This window comes from Loxodonta africana, chromosome 21 (genome assembly GCF_030014295.1).
Source record: "Loxodonta africana isolate mLoxAfr1 chromosome 21, mLoxAfr1.hap2, whole genome shotgun sequence".
NCBI classification, from domain to species: Eukaryota; Metazoa; Chordata; class Mammalia; order Proboscidea; family Elephantidae; genus Loxodonta; species Loxodonta africana.
The window spans coordinates 69780103-69797267 of record NC_087362.1 but is presented as its reverse complement, the minus strand read 5'-3'; positions in this window follow the sequence as shown (position 1 = coordinate 69797267).

Sequence of the window (17165 nt, the reverse complement as noted above, 5' to 3'; positions counted from 1 at the left end):
AAAAAACATTTAGACAATAACCACTCTACTCCAGCCAAACACCATTTAAAAACTGTAATTCCATCCCCACCCACTTCTGCAAAGACTGAATGGGGGGCCTAGACTTACACTCTCACACATCTTAAAGAGGGGCCTCAACCATCCCAATAAGGTGGTGTCAGAGAACACCAAGTGTTCCCCATTGGGCTTCCTCTCCCCTCAAGTATCAATGCAGACAACATGAAGTGCCTGAACTCACACCCACAGCTGGTAATGAGGCACTCTTCCCCTTCCCCATTGGACAGTGTCAGAGAAGGAGCTGGGACTTTCATCCCTGCTAGCCAGTAACAACCACCCCCCAACTGCCTGTGGAGACCACAGGGAGAGTCAGAACTCCCATTCACATCCAATAATAGAGAGAAGTCTACCCATCTCAGGTGTCAGTAGCAGTTGAGCAAGGAACCAATTACCAGAGACAGAAATTGACACTATGTAATGACAAAAGAGTCAATCACCAAGAAGACATAGCAATCCTAAATGTACGTGGAGCAAACAATAGACCTGCAAAATATGTGAAGCCCAAATGGATAGGCAGCATTCCTCTCCCTTACCAAAGCACTGCCAGAGAAAGCCAGCAAAAACAAGCTTAAGTTAGACCCATAATCCCAAAATATAATTTGAAGATGTCCAGGTTCCAGTCAAAAACACTTGACATACCAATAAGAAGGAAGATCTTAAACTGCATGAAGAAAAGACAATCAACAGATGCCAACACCGAGATGAAAGAGATGTTAGAATTACCTAACAAAGATTATAAAGCAGCCATCATAAATCCTTCAATAAGCAATTATAAACACATTTGAAACAAATGAAAAAAATATAAAGTCTTAACAAAGAAATAAAAGACATGAAGAAGAATCAAACAGAATTTTTTAGAGCTGAAATACACAATAACCAAAATAAAAAGCTCAGTGAATGAGCTTAACAAAAGAATGGAGAAGATAAAGAAAACAATCACTGAGTTCGAAGATAGAACAATAGAAACTGTCCAATCTGAACAGCAGAGAGGAAAAGCAGAATTAAAAATAAAACCAGAGCCTCAGGAACCTATGAGACTATAATGAAAGAGCTAACATCCATGTCATCAGAGTCCTGGAAGGAGAGGAATAAAAGGATGAGGCTGAAAAGTGCTTGAAGAAAGAGTGACTAAAAACTTTCTGTATTTGGCAAGAAACAAAAAACTACAGATTCAAGAAGCTGAGCAAACCCTAAACAGGATCAATCTGAAGAAACCCATGCCAAGACACATCGTAATTAAACTCTGAAAACTAAAGACAAAGACAAAATCTTGGACGTGGCCATAGAAAAATGACACCTTAACCACAAAAGAAAAGCAATTTGAGTGATTTCTCTTCAAAAGCCATTGAGGTCAGGAAGGAAATGACACAATGTTTTTAAGTTCCAGAAGAAAAGACTGTCCACCCAGAATCCTTTAACAAGTGAAAATAGTGTTAAGGGGAAATCAAGGTAGTTTCAGAATAAGGAAAACTAAGAAAATCTGTCACTAGCAGACCTACCCTAAAAGAATGGCTAGGGAAAGTTTTCTAAACCAAAAGGATGTGATAAAAGAAATTCGGAATATCATAAAAGAAGGAAGAAACAGGGAGAAAAAAAAGCAAACCAAAAAATGGCAGATTTAAACCTAACATATCAATAATTCATTAAATGTAAGTGGTCTAAACACACCAATTAAAAAAACAAGACGGCAGAGTGAATTAAAAAACATGACACAATTATATGCTATCTACAAGGAATGCACTACAAATAAACAATATAAAATGATTTAGGTTGAAAATAAAAGGATAGAAAAGGTACATGATGCAAACATTAATCAAAAGAAAGCAAAAGTGATTACATTAATATCAGATAAGATGGACTTCTGAGCAGATAAAATTACCAGAAACAGAAAAGCATACTACATAACGATAAAAGGGTCAATCTACCAAAAAGACACAGCAATCCTAAATGTGTATGCAGCAAACAAAAGAACTGAAAATATGAGAAGCAAAAACTGAGGAAACTGGAAAGAGAAATAGACAAATCCATAATGATATTTAGGTATTTTAACCCACCTTTCTCAGCAATTGATAAAACAATTAACTAGAAAACCAGCAAGGATATGGAAGAACTTAATACTAACAACCCACAAGAACTAATAAACATTTATGGAATAATCCATCCACCAACAGCAGAATACACATTCTTTTCAAGTGTTCATGGAACATATACCAAGATAGACCATATATTAAAAATTTGAAAGAACTGTTACCAAACAGAGGGTATTCTCTAACTACAACAGGATCAAACTAGGAAAGAATAACAGAAAGTTAGCAGAAAAATTATCAAAAACTTTTAAATTAAATGACATACTCCTAAATAATCCATAAGTCTACAAGAAAGTCTCAAGGGAAATTAAAAAAAAAAAAAAAAAACACTACATTGAACTAAATAAAATGAAAATACAACATATCAAAACGCATCTAAAGAGGCAGAGCCAAGATGGCGGAATAGACAGACGCTTCCGGTGAGCCCTCTTTACAACAAAGACCAGAAAAAAACAAGTGAACTGAGTATATTTGTGACAAGCTGGGAGCCTTGAGCATCAAAGGCAAGCTGAGACAAAGAACTGAGGGGCAGGGGCAGGAAGAGGCCCTTCAGAAGCGGAGAGGAGTTACCTGACCTGAATCACGGGGAGTCCTCAGGCACCATTCCCAGAGCGGTGGCGGCGGCGGGCTGGTCCTAGTGTTCGGCCGCAGTTTCCTCAGGGAGAAGCAACCAGCCGCACAGCCTACTCACACCTCCGGAACCTGAACAGAAGAGCGCTCTCGGCAAAAGCTAAGTACTTACCTATATTTTAGCGCATCCCCCCCAGAAGCAAACAGGCTCCAGCGGCTGAATCCCTGGGCCTGAGATAAGCACCTAGAGCCATCCTCCCGGCCTTGGAGAAGGAAAAAATTTGCAACTGGGGGGAAAAGATAATTTGCTAGCTCCATTAACTGGGAGAGCTCAGGACAGAAGTGGCTCCTCTCCAGGCATAAACTGTCCATGGACCTTGAGCACCTTTCCCTTCTGCATGGACCTGTGTGGGCCTATTTCGGGAGAACAGGCCCTTGTTGGCAAACTCCAACCATTTCAGCTGTGCGGTGGAGAGGTGGGTTTTGATGTTTGACATAGCTTTGCCTATTAAACAAGGTCCTCACCTACCCACAACAGGGACCTAAGGACTGGTAGCTCCACTCAGGTCACCCAGCCACCCGTGACAGGGGTCCAAAGATAACTGGTACGTCCCAGTCCTTACAACAAGCACGCTCTAGGGAACAGAGACACGCTTTCTTCAGAGACACTTGGGGGTTGGTTCTCAGCCCCCTGCCTTGTTCAGAGCATGATCCCCTACTGCAATCAAATACCGGTATATACACCAATCACCCCTGCCCCTCTAAGACTGTAGGACAGAGCCTGTAGTACACACTTGATATCAGCTACCTGGAAACCTGAGCTGAATTCATACAAGAAAAATGAATGGACTCCTAGACTGTTATATACCTGATAACAGCTCTAGCCAGCTGGGGACAGGACACAAGAGCTCCAAAGGCGAAAATAATCAAGCTAGCTCACTCAAGCAATGCATAGGGGTATACCAAAACAAAACAAAGCAAGCAGCTACGACACAGTAAACAAGGATAAACTAATACAATAACTTCTAGAAGGCTCGGAGACAACAGTCAATATCAAGTCACATAAAGAAACAGACCATGATCACTTCAACAGGCTCTCATAACAAAGAACCCAGGGATCTCCTAGATGAAAGTGCATTCCTGGAATTACCAGATGCAGAATACAAAAGTTTAATATACAGAACCCTTCAAGACATCAGGAAGAAAATGAGGCAATACACAGAACAAGCCAAGGAACACACAGTTAAAGTAACTGAAGAAATTAAAAAGATTATTCAGGAACATATTGAAACATTTAATAAGCTGGAAAAATTCAAACACAGACAGCAATCAGAAATTCAGAAGATTAACAATAAAATTACAGAATTAGATAACTCAATAGAAAGTCAGAGGAGCAGAATTGAGCAAGTAGAAGCTAGAATTTCTCAACTTGAAGATAAATCACTTGGAACTAATATATTTGAAGAAAAATCAGATAAAAGAATTTTTAAAAAATGAAGAAACCTTAAGAATCATGTGGGACTCTATCAAGAGAAATAGCCTACGAGTGATTGGAGTACCAGAACAGGGAGAGATAACAGAAAATACAGAGAAAATTATTGAAGATTTGTTGGCAGAAAACCTCCCTGATATTGTGAAAGATGAGAAGATATCTATCCAAGATGCTCATCGAACTCCACATAAGGTAGATCTTAAAAGAAAGTCACCAAGACATATTATAATCAAGCTTGCCAAAACCAAAGATAAAGAGACAATTATAAGAGCAGCGAGGGATAAAAGACAAGGAGAGCCAATAAGAATAAACTCGGACTACTCGGCAGAAACCATGAAGGCAAGAAGGCAATGGGATGACATATTTAAAAAATTGAAGGAAAAAAATTGCCTGCCAAGAATCATATATCCATCAAAACTGTCTCTTAAATATGAAGGTGAAATTAAGACATTTCCAGATAAACACAAGTTGAGGGAATTTGTAAAAACCAAACCAAAACTACAAGAAATACTAAAGGGAGTTCTTTGGTTAGAAAATCAATAATATCAGGTATCAACCCAAGACTAGAACACTGGGCAGAGCAACCAGAAGTCAACCCAGACACGGAAATCTAAAAACAAAAAAACAAAGCAAGATTAAAAATAAAAAAGCCCAACACAGGGTAAGGCGATGTTATTATATAAAAGAAGACAACATTAAAATAATAAAGAGGGACTAAGAAATGTAATCATACACCTTCCATATGGAGAGGAAGATACGGTGATAGAAAGAAATAAAACACAATAAAAATTATTAAAAATAAATAAATAAAACATCTAAAGCAGTACTGAAAGGGAAATTTATAGCACTAAATGCATACATTAGAAAAGAAAAAAGGTCTCAAATCAATAATCCAAGCTCCCACATCAAGAATCTAGAAAAAGAAAAGCAAAATAAACCCAAAGTAGAAGGAAAGAAGTAAAGAAAATAAGACTAGAAATCAATGAAATTGAAAACAGAGAAAATCAATGAAAAAAGAGCTGGTTCTTTGAAAAGATTAGTAAAATTGGCAAACCTCTAGCAAGACTAACAAAGGAAAAGGCACAAATGAAACAGGGGTACTATTACATACCCTGCAGAAATCAAAAGAACAATAAGGGAATACCATGAACAACTTTATACACGCAAATTTGACAACTTAGAACTGGATCAATTCCTGGAAAAAACACAAGCTACCATAACTTGCTGAAGATAATTCAAAAACAGTTACAGCAGCACATCAACGAGGAACTGACAGAAATTCAAGTTAAATGCAGAAGGGGCTATGGAACGAGAGACATCATTGCTGATGTCAAACCAATCTTGGCTGAAAGCAAGAATACCAGAAAGACTTTTACCTGTGTTTGATTGACTATGCAAAGGCATTCAACTGTGTGGATCATAACAAATTACGGATAACATTGTGAAGAACGGGAATTCCAGAACACTTGTTTTCATGAGGAACCTGTGCATAGATCAAGAGGCAGTAATTAGAACAGAACGAAGGAATACTGCATGGTTTAAAATCAGGGAAGGTGTGCATAAGGGTTGTATTCTTTCACTATATTACTCAACCTATATGCTGAGCAAATAACCTGAGGAACTGGACTATATGAAGAAGAACAGAGCATTAGGATTGCAGGAAGACTCATTAACAACCTGTGACATGCCAAAGACACAACCTTGCTTGCTGAAAGCGAAGAGTACTTGAAGCACTTACTGATGAAGATCCAAGATCACAGCCTTTAGTATGGATTACACTTCAACATAAAGAAAGCAAAAATTCTCACAGCTGGACCAATAAGCAACATCCTGATAAACAGAGAAAATATTGAAGTTGTCAAGGATTTCATTTTACTTGGATCCACAATCAACAGCCATGGAAGCAGCAGTCAAGAAATCAAGATGCATTGCATTGGGTAAATCTGCTGCAAAGGACCTCTTTAAAGTGTTAAAAAGCGAAGATGTCACTTTGAGGACTAAGGTGTGCCTGACTCAAACGATGATTTTTTCGATCATCGCATATGCATGCAAAAGCTGGACAATGGATAAGGAGACTGAAGGAGAATTAATGCCTTTGAATTATGGTGTTAGGGAAGAATACCAAATATACCATGGACTGCCAAAAGAAGAACAAGTCTGTCTTGGAAGAAACAGAGCTAGAGTGCTCCTTAGAAGCAAGGATGGGGAGACTTCATCTCACATATGTTGGACATGTTATCTGAGGGGAACCATCCCTAGAGAAGGACATCATGCTTGGTAAGGTAGAGAGGGTCAGTGCAAAAGAGCAAGACCCTTGACAAGATGGACTGACACAGTGACTGCAACAATAGGCTGAAACATAACAATGGTTGTGAGGATGGCACTGGATCAACAGTGTTTCGTTCTGTTGTACACAGGGTCGCTCTGAGTCAGAACTGATTTAACGGCACCTAACAACAACAACAGCAATGAGCACATGGGCACAGAAATTAAAAATACAATAACTTTTGCAATCACTGTCTTAGTTATCTAGTGCTGCTATAACAGAAATATCACAAGTGAATGCCTTTAACAAAGAGAAATTTTATTCTGTCACATTCTAGAAGCCTAGATGTCCAAATTCAGGGCACCAGCTCTAGGGGAAGGTTTTCCCTCTCTGTCAGTTCTAAGGGAAAGTCCTTGTCACCAATCTTCCCCTGGTCTAAGAGTTTCTCAGTTCAGGGACCCCGGGTCCAAAGGATGCACCCTGCTCCCAGCACTTCTTTCTTCGTGTCATGAGGCCCCATTCCTCCCTGCTCGCTTCTCTCTTTCATGTCTCAGAAGAGATTGACTCAAAGTTCAGCCTAATCCTGTAGATTGAGTCCTGCCTCATTAACATAACTGCCTCTAATCCTGCCTCATTAACATCATAGAGGTTAGATTTACAACACACAGGATAATCACATCAGATCACAAAATGGTGTACAACCACACAATACTGGGAATCATCACTCAAAATTAAATACTTAGATGTAAATCTAACAAGACATCTACAGTACCTGTATGCAGGCAACTACACAATGCTCATAAAAGAAATCAAAGAAGACACAAATAAATGGAGAACCATACCATGTTCATGGATTGGAAGGCTCAGCATAGTAAAGATCTCAATTCTCCCCAAATTAGTATACAATACACAATAATGCAACTAGTATTTTTTGTATATATAGACAGTATCAATTTTTATAGATATAGACAATAATACTCTAAACTTTATATGCAAAGTTAAAGGAACTACCATAGCTAAAACAAAGAAGCAATTAAAAGTTATCAGCCTAACCCAATTCCCAAACTACAGTAATCAAGACTGTATGGTATTAGCAGAGGGATAGACACAGATAAATGGAACAGAGTAAAGTATAGAACCAAAAATAGACCCACTCAAATAAGTCCAACAGATTTCTGACAAAGGTACAAAAGCAATTTAATGGAGACAAGTTAATCTTCGCAACAAATGGCAGTAGAGCAAATGGACTTTCATAGACAAAAGTAAATAAGTCTCAACCTAAGTCTCACAGGTTATATAAAAGTGAAATTAAGATGCATTGTGGACTTAAATGTAAAAAGAAAACTATAAAAATTTTTAGGGAAAAAAATAGGGATTTTTTAGGACTAGTCAGAATTCTTCCAGCGACACCGAAAATGTGATTCATAAACAGAAAAGTTCATAAATTGGACTTTATCAAAATTAAAAATATTTGCCCTCCAAAAGACTATGTGAAGAGAATAAAAAGACAAGCTTCAGAGTGGGAGAAAATATTTGCAAGCCACTTAGAAAGGACTAGTATCTAACATATGGAAAGAACACTCACCCTCCTCCACCCTATCTCTTCTCCTCTTTGCCCAGACGTGTCCTTTCCCTATGAAAGAAATCAGACGTGAGCAAGCACCCAAGCCCTGGTTCTCACAGTTCAAACTTCCCTTGTTCTGGTCCCTGTCTGCTAGGTGCAGCGTTGTTCACTCGTCTTGTCTAAGTGGTTGTAGCTATTTCTTTTACACAAGAGGCTGTAACAACACACCTGTGGTAAATTGCTGTGTTCATTTATGATTTTGTCCTCAGGATAAATTCCTAGGAAATGGTTAGCTAGGCCAAAAGAAACCGTACTTTGTCTTCCTGGTTGCCTCTTACTAGATACCACCAAATTTACAAACACTCATTAACCACTTTTGTTGGTTAAATGAAGGTCACCTTGCTGTTAATGTTAGCATCCTTTATTATAAGGAGATTGAATATTCTAATCTGATCGCCTCTTTAGATCCCAGGAGAAAGTGTGATTCTGTGAACCCCCTAGGAAATGATGACTGACATTTAACCTCCCTCAGAGGTTGGGTTTCTCATCACCAACCCCTCCGCAGCCAAAGCCCACACAGTCTTAGCCTCAATTCACAGCATGTCTTCGCCAGGGCCTGGCTTTGGAGCCACCTGGAAAAATGTCCATTGGCAGTCCACCCCAGGCCTAAGGAATCAGAGTGGCTGGGATTTGAGACTGTGCATCTGCATTTTCCACAAGCCCTCGTGGGAGTCTTCTGAAGACCCCTGATCTAGAGCTATCCAGCTCCTCATCTTTGGAAACTGGGCGCTATCCCAGGAGGCTGCCATAAATGCTTACCTGTAAATGGACCAACGAATAAACAGAACAGATGAACAAAAGGAGGGATGAATTGCTGGAAAAATGAGTTGGTTAAGAAATGAAGACATGAGTGAATGGGTGGGTTAGAAGGATTCATTCCAAGCAGGGAATTTGGGAACACGGCAGAAATGGAGGACTGACTGCCAGCCTCCTCCTGCCACCCAGGTGGCAAGCAGCCTTCCTGAGGAAGGGGCAGGAAACACAGCCCCGACCCTCACCCCCTGCCTCACTGGGAGGGATGACTGGTGCATCCCAGGACCAAGGAGGAACAGCACTCATGGTGATGATCCCAGACTCAAAATAGCTGAGAATTATTTCTAAACATTTGTCAAAGAATTTTGGTTTGTATCCTATGCTACAAATAAAATAATTGTAGGGGGAAGAAAGTTTTCAACATCTGAAATAGAACAATACAAGCTGCTGAGGAAATGAGCACCTGCCTTCTAAGTAAGCAGAGTGTGTTCTGCAAGTCTCCAGCAGTGATCAGGGAAGTGCAGGCTGGGAAGTGGAAGTTCATTTCTCCCTTCTCACCTCTTCCCCTCTCCTTCCCCTTTCACCTCTTCTGTGCCCTCCTATTCTCTCCTCTACTCCCAAATCCTTTTCCTAAGAAGGGTTAGAGTCAAGCAGCACAGGAGAAGAAAGCCACTCACCATCCTCTACCTCACACCTAGTCTCCCTGCCACCCCCTCACCCCATCTGACCCCTAACTCAGCCCTGCAGCCTGCAGAAGTCAGGCCTGCACCTCACTGCCAACCCTTGCCTGGAGGAAAGAGGACCAATGAAATATCCATGGTCCCTGGCAGGCAAGCAGTGTGGGGTCTCTGCTGTCCAGCTTGGAAGCTGTGCTCTATCCTGGTCCCTACGTCCTTCAGGGTTCCATGGGCACCTGCGGTTGGGCAAGATCCCAGACGCAGGACTCAGGATCCTGTGGATGGAGAGAGCACACCTTGGCAAGTCCAGGTATAAAGCACGGGCCATGGGCAAGCAAGGAACCCATTGCTATAAGGGAATGATGCTTCATCTTCTCAGCAGGAGGCACCCAGCCCTTGGCTGTAGGAGACTCTCGTCCATAGAAAACCCCAGAAATTACTGATTTTTATTACTTGTACTACAACATTCATGAAAATGAGTGGCCCAAGACCTGGGTAGGATTTCCCAAGGGACTTCTTTCACTCCTCTGTCCTGACCGGCTTCTCAAATATTTATCCCGGCCTAGCAAAGTGCCCAGGGCCTCTGAGCCCTGGAAAAGCAGGAAATGCTCAGCACTTATGACTCCGTTTGGAGTCCCTGGGTGGTGCAAATGGTTAATGGGATAGACTGCTAACTGAAAGGCTGAAGGTTCAAATCCACCCAGAGGCACCTCGGAGAGATTTACTTCCAAAATGTCACAGCTTTGAAAACCCTGTGGAGCACAGTCTACTCTAACACATATGGGGTCGCCATGAGTCTGAATCAACTCAAGGGCAACTGGTTTAGTGACTCAGTTTGTTCGGTCTCTAGGTCTGAGCATCACCGCCTCTGTACGTGCCGTTCTCTAACTCTGCAGCAAAGAAACTGCCCTGGCTATACCCACCCCCTATTCCCTTCCCAGAAGGGCCAGCCGGGGGAGCAAAGATGAGGGTCACCCCCAGGCCCCAGGCTGCACGTCGCATCTCTGCTAAGCCCCCTCTGATTTGGGGGGCTCTACCTTCTGTTCACACCAGTCCTGCATCCTCACCTCCAAGGGGACTGGCCCAGCCAGACTTCTCTTCTCTCCAGTGTTACTTCAACTTCTCGTCATAAAAGGAAATGATTTGCGTGTTTATGCTGTGAGCTACATTTATCTTTAAAGACCAAGATGTTGAGTTTAGTTTTAATGATGAAAAAAACCTTTCAAAGGATAACTCATTGAAACTCATTATGTACTATAGAGGCCTCTATTTAAAGATTCTGTAATTCCGGTGATGATCTTTTTAAAGCAGATTTATAGCAGAAAATAGCTAGATTCTTTGACTTTGGTTATAATTTTCCATTCTGTAATTTAATACTCCTCTAGTTTATATTTGCACATTAAAAATATAGCATCTAAAAGTCCATCATTAAATACTTTTAATAAGTGCAATAAATAAGTTTTACAGTGTGCATAAATCTAAAAACAAAACCCAACATAAATTGTTAATCTTACACTTTTTCTCATTAATTGCAATACATAAACATATGTTTTATACAAAGATATTTGCTACAATATAAGTATAATAAATACAGTTTACCACATGTATTAATCTTAATAGTTACAAGCTGTTAATCTTATATATTCGGTAATAATTTGCAATAAATAATTGTTTATTATCTTGATGCTTGCTTGTCTTGGGTTTTAGCAATATGCAATAAAGAAATGCAATTTTGAATAATTTGATTGTAAGACTGCTGGGAAAATACTGTGTGTTATAATTAGCTGCAAGAGAATTCTGCTCACAAGAAGAACCACAGAGATGGGGCTCAATAACAAAAACATACGTTACTAGGGCATAAATAATTTTAAAAGTTGGGTTCACTTTCAAACAATACAGAATTTCAGAAACTTAAATGCAAATGCAATTAGTGAAATACTGCACTCTTTCAACGAGATGAAGAAAGCCTGAAGCCCCACCAAAATTGCCCGCCTGCAAGCCAAGAGGAGAACATAGCTGCCTCGGGTAGAAAGCAGAGATCACTTGCCCATGCCAGCCAGAGGCTCCCCAGCCTGTAAACGCACCTTGCAGAACAGGAAGTAGGTGTGTGCACAGACCCAGCAGCCTCCAGACCCACCGTGAGCCAGCACCGGCTGAATTCCACGTGAAAACTGCACACACGCTTTTCAGGGAGGGGTTGTCACCTTTGCTAAACCTAATAGAAACTGTTAATCTTATATGTAAAGGTAATAATTTGTCATAAACAATTGTTCATTATCTGGGTATTTGCTTGTCTTGGAGTTTAGCAATATGCAATAAAGCAGTGCAATTTTGAGTAATTTGATTGTAAGACTGCTGGGAAAATATGGTGAATTGTAATGAGCTTAGAGAAGGTTCTGTGGGCGAGAGACACCACTACAGAGTCAGACCACCATCTACAAGCAAGCGTAAAGCTGGGGTCCTCACAGGTGGTAATATGGAGTCGTCAAATATGCACTCAAAGACACAGAGGGAGTCCGTTTCTCTTGCTTATTTTTCTATCAGAGAAAAAATCATGCCTGGAGGAAACCGGCTCCGATTGAATTGAGGCACCGTCCCTCAGTGATGCTGAGGTGATGCTGCGTGTGGTACTGGGGCTGGGGCTGCAGAAGATAGTCTTGGCCAAGACCCCCCTGCTGGCCATTTGACACCAAGGTGTACCTGTCTGCCAGGGTAGGAGGGGTCACTTCCTCAGAAGTGCTTCCAACACTTCTCACCAAGATAACCTCATCCTGACAATTACCTGCAGATACAGAGAGCCAGGGCAAAGATGAGACTGTGTGGTCAAGAAGAGACGACCCTGTGGGCTTGGTCTTCATGGGATCCCACAGACTCACTCCCAGGTGCACCGACGCCCACTTTAGGAAAAACATCTCAGCCTTTAAGGATGAGGGAGGGAAGGAGGGGAGGGAGGGAGGGAGGGAGGGAGGGAGGGAGGGAGGGAGGGAGGGAGGGAGGGAGGAAGGAAGGAAGGAAGGAAGGAAGGAAGGAAGGAAGGAAGGAAGGAAGGAAGGAAGGAAGGAAGGAAGGAAGGAAGGAAGGAAGGAAGGAAGGAAGGAAGGAAGGAAGGAAGGGAAAACAGAATCCTGGGCGCACTATAACCACAAACAAATTTTCCTAATGTAGATAGCATTAGGGTGCACACACACACACACACACACACATACACACTGACATACGTCAAGTGATGAAAAAGTCTCCACATCAAAGAACACTAGCCATGTACTCATGCTGGTAGTTCCTGTGGTTTTGAAACATCACTCCTTCTGTGCTTCTGGTATTAAAAATGCAGGCGCCTGGGAGAGGTGGTCTGGCTTTCCCTCTTTACCCATAGCTCCTCGAGGCACCCCTCAGTTCCACCTAAAGCCTAATCCCCTGGCACCCTCTCCACACAGGCCCAGCATGGCACAGTCCACAGTCTGGGAGGGGACCATTCATCAGGGCAACAGAATAGCTCAGTTGTGGTAGAATTCCTGCCTAGGGCTGGGCTTCAGTTAGAGCTGGTTCCAGGTTCCCAGGAGCAAGTTCAGGGAGGCTGAGGTCCAAGGGGTCTGAAGATGGCCAGGGCTCACTGGGTCTTCCTCTTCTGTATCACAGGGAACCTGTTCAGTTCCATCACCCTGAGCAAGGGACCCTGCTCTCAGCCAGGCTAGAAACTGTCTTTCTTCCAAAAGCCATGGCGGAGGGACTCCAATGAAGCCCAAAACCTTCAGTCTCCCTTTTCCAGGCTCCCACCCCAATTTTGGATATGTGACAAGTGGCCTCAGGATGCTGATGACAAAGTCATTGGGGGAGGAATCTGCCTCCCCGCCCATCTGCAGCCAGAATTCTAGCCTTGGGGTGCTCTCCCTACCATTCACAAGGGGTCAACAGGACCCGGCCCCCCGCTCATTGAGGACAGGAATTTTAAGGGCTTCCTAGGTAGTCAGTACACACTGGCTACTCCAGGCTGCTGGTCCAGGGTGCAGGATGGAGTGTGGACCTCCCTGCCTCCCCGGAAGCCAATGTGAGTGCCCCAAGGTGGGGCCTCGGGCTCTGTGGAACTCAAGGGGAAGGAAAAGGAGTCCAGAAAAGGCTGCTGCTCAGAGGCAACTGCCACAAAACCCAGGATGACGAGCACTAAGGAGCCTTTCCAACAGATGGAAAAGAGCCTTCCTCCTCCCTAGCCCGAAGATGCCAACAGCAACCAAAGTCCCTGGGCGGCGGCGAGAAACTGCGGATATCACGCAGCCAGATGAAGCTCATAAATTTCCCCTATGAACAATTGTTTTCATTTCCCTCCCATGCCACTAGATATTATAAGTGGAAAGCAAAACACAAGTAAATATGTTCATTCCACTCTTGTGATCAGTGATAAACGAGAGGCTGCGGAGGCTGACAAAGGTCAGCGGGCCGCGCGCCGCGGGTCTGCGAGCGGACACTGCCACCCTCCGGCCGCTCTCGGAACTGCTCCGGCCGGCGCCGCCTGGATCGCTGCCCGCCCGAGGCCGCCAGCGCGGGCTACAGGCTGGCTTTCCATAAATGTTCCCTTAGCTCCAACTGGGACATCAGTACGTGCAAACTGCAGCAATATTGGAAAGTACAGAAAACCCAGAATTAAAAAAAAAAATCATCCATAATTCCTCTCCCAAAGAGAACCACTCCTATTTTCATTTGTGTGCATTTTCCTCCGGTCTTATTCTATGCACACTGGGTGATGTGTTTAGAAGCTGGATGAACACAGAGAATATATAAGTGTTCATACCATAGTAAATCTTGATTTTTCTATGTGATATTTTAACTGAAGTAATTTCCATAAATATCTTTTTACGGGCTGCATACTATTTCAACTTGTAACTGAACTAAAAGTTATTTCTCCATTTCTCAATTCATTCAAAGCACTTCTAACTTTTTCATGATGCAAATGACACACAAATTAAATTTTTTAATCCATCAACCCTTTTTCGGTTTTTAAGATAGATTACTAAAGGCAGAATTACTTGATGAACGGGAATTAATATTTTAAGGCCCTTAATAGCAAGAATAATTATTTTCTAGATGTGTAATGCCTACATGAAGATTATTACAAAGGATGACTGGTGAGCATCCAAGAGTGCTCAGATGAATAATGAGAGGCATACAGTCTCCTGGACAGGAAACACTGGATGGTCCATGTTTCAACCCTCCTCCATTTAATCTTTCAACATAAGGCAAGTCCAATCAAAATTTCACGAAAACATTTCTAATATTTTGTCACGTTGATTCCAAGTTTTGTTTTAAATGATAAATAAGAAAATCTCCAAGAAACAAATATTGGTGATAGTTCCACAACACAATTAATGCAATTGGTGTCACTGAAATGATACACATGAAAAATTTTGAATTGGCGAATGTTGTGTTTTCTGTATTTTTACAACAACAAAAAAATATATGTATGGACTACAAAAAAAAAAAAAAATCTCCAAGCAACAGTTTTTTATATATAAAGAGAGTAATGGGAAGGGACTGGCTCAGCCAAATATTAAAATATATTTCAGAAAGCTATGATAACTAAAACAGCACAGCACAAAACACAGAGAGCAAAATGAGCACACACATGCACGCATTGATATTTTAACATAAAGGAATTTCACATCAGTGGAGAAAGAATGACTAATCCATAAAAGTACAGGTGCAATCTGCCACCCATTTAGAAAACAAATAAAATTAGTGTCCCACTTCACACAGATTCTATATTTATAACAAACTCCATAAGAACCAAAGGTTTAAACTTTTTCAGTGAAACCATGAAAGCACTATTTACATAAATTGTGTAGGGAAACCCTTTCCAAGTCCAAATGCAAAGGCAGAAACCAGAAAGAAAAAAAGATAGCTAAATTTGAATCATGCAAACTTTAAATATCCCTATGTGAAAAAAAATTTTTTTTGAAATTGAAAGGTAAGCCAAAAGCCAGGAAACCAAATATTTCAGTAGGTTAATAATGTATTGAGGACATGAATAGCAACTCACAAAAGAATAAATACAAATAATAAACATAGAAAAGATGTTCCACCATACAGCAATGATATCAACGCAAATTACAACAAAAATGAGAGACCATCTTTGCCCCTGTCTTGGTAAAGGTGAAACCAATGATAATCTACAGTGTTGTCAAGAAATGGAGAGACAAACCCTTTTAACACCGCTGGTGAAAAGACAAATTCCGTACCTTTGTGAAGGGTGATGCAGCAATATTACCAAAATCCTTAAAAATTCGTGACTCAGAGATTCTACTTCCCAAGGACTCAGTCATGGATGTGTGAATAGTTAGCTGCAAGGTTGTCCACTGCTATTGGAAAAAAACCCAAATGTCCGACAACAGGAGACTAGAAATAGGTATAGACACAGATACACGGATACATACAACAGAGGTGTTAAGAGTAAGATACAAATGTACTTCATAATATTTGTAAGGATTTTCATAATAGACTCAAAATAATAAGAATGGTACTTGGGGTTACAAGAAATTTTTAACATTCTTTTCGCCGATCGGTATTTTCTAACTTTGCAAATGTAATGATTTCTTACCAATTGTTAATGAGAAAGAATAGTTTTTAACGGTTTTCTAGAAATGTTGCACCAAATTACATTCCCACCAGCAGTATATGAGAGCGTTCATTCATTCGTTCATACTCTCAGAACACTTACTCAGAGCAAGGTACATTCTAAAGGCTGTGCTACAGCCGAGAACAAGACAAATCCCTGCCCTCACTAAGCTGACATTCCAGACCTCTGGAGACAAAGAAGAAACCAATAAATCAGTGTTATGAAGGAAAAGAAGGCAAGAGGATAGCGAGGGGCTGGGGAAGAGAGCTATCTTAGAGAGAGGTCAGGGAGGGCCTCTCGGAGGAGGTGACATTCCAGAGGAGACCTGAGTGACTTGAAGAGCTAGTCACATGATGATCTGGGACAAGCATTCCTGGCAGAGGGAGCAGCAAGGCCAAAAGCCCTGAGGTGCCTGAATGTGGCATGTGAGGAAGAGCCAGAGGCCTGTGTAGAGTGTGGACAGCGAGGGTAAAATGGCAAGAGTGAGTCAGAGATCTCAGGGAATGCCCTGCAGCGCCTCTGGGGCCACCGTCGGGGTGAGGATTCCCTCTGGGTGTGACAGGAACCAATAGTGGATTTTGTGCAGGAGAGCCATGGGGTCCGACTCTGTTTTCTCTAACTTGAGAATGGACCACAGTGGACAGAGGCAGGGACACCATCAGGAAACCGCTGCAGGTGCCAGGGCCTGGACTGAAGTGGCTGCAAGAGGAACCTGGCAGTGCTGACCATTAGCACGTGCCTTTAATCCTTGCTGGTTTGATAAGCAAGCTTGAGAGCAACTCGGCATCGGAATCTGAATATATTTCTACTCTGAATCCCTGGTCCGTCAGGACTGTGGCAGCTGGACGTTCATGGAAAGACGATAACACTGAAAGGGTTGATCACAGAGACACCACCCCCACACATCCCCAGCCCAGAAATCATCCTACAAATTGGGCTGGCACCCAACAAGGCCAAACGAAGGAGAACAGCCCCTGAATCACAGTCATCATCTACCCTTGAAGAGCTTCCATGTCCATCATCAGATGTGCCAGC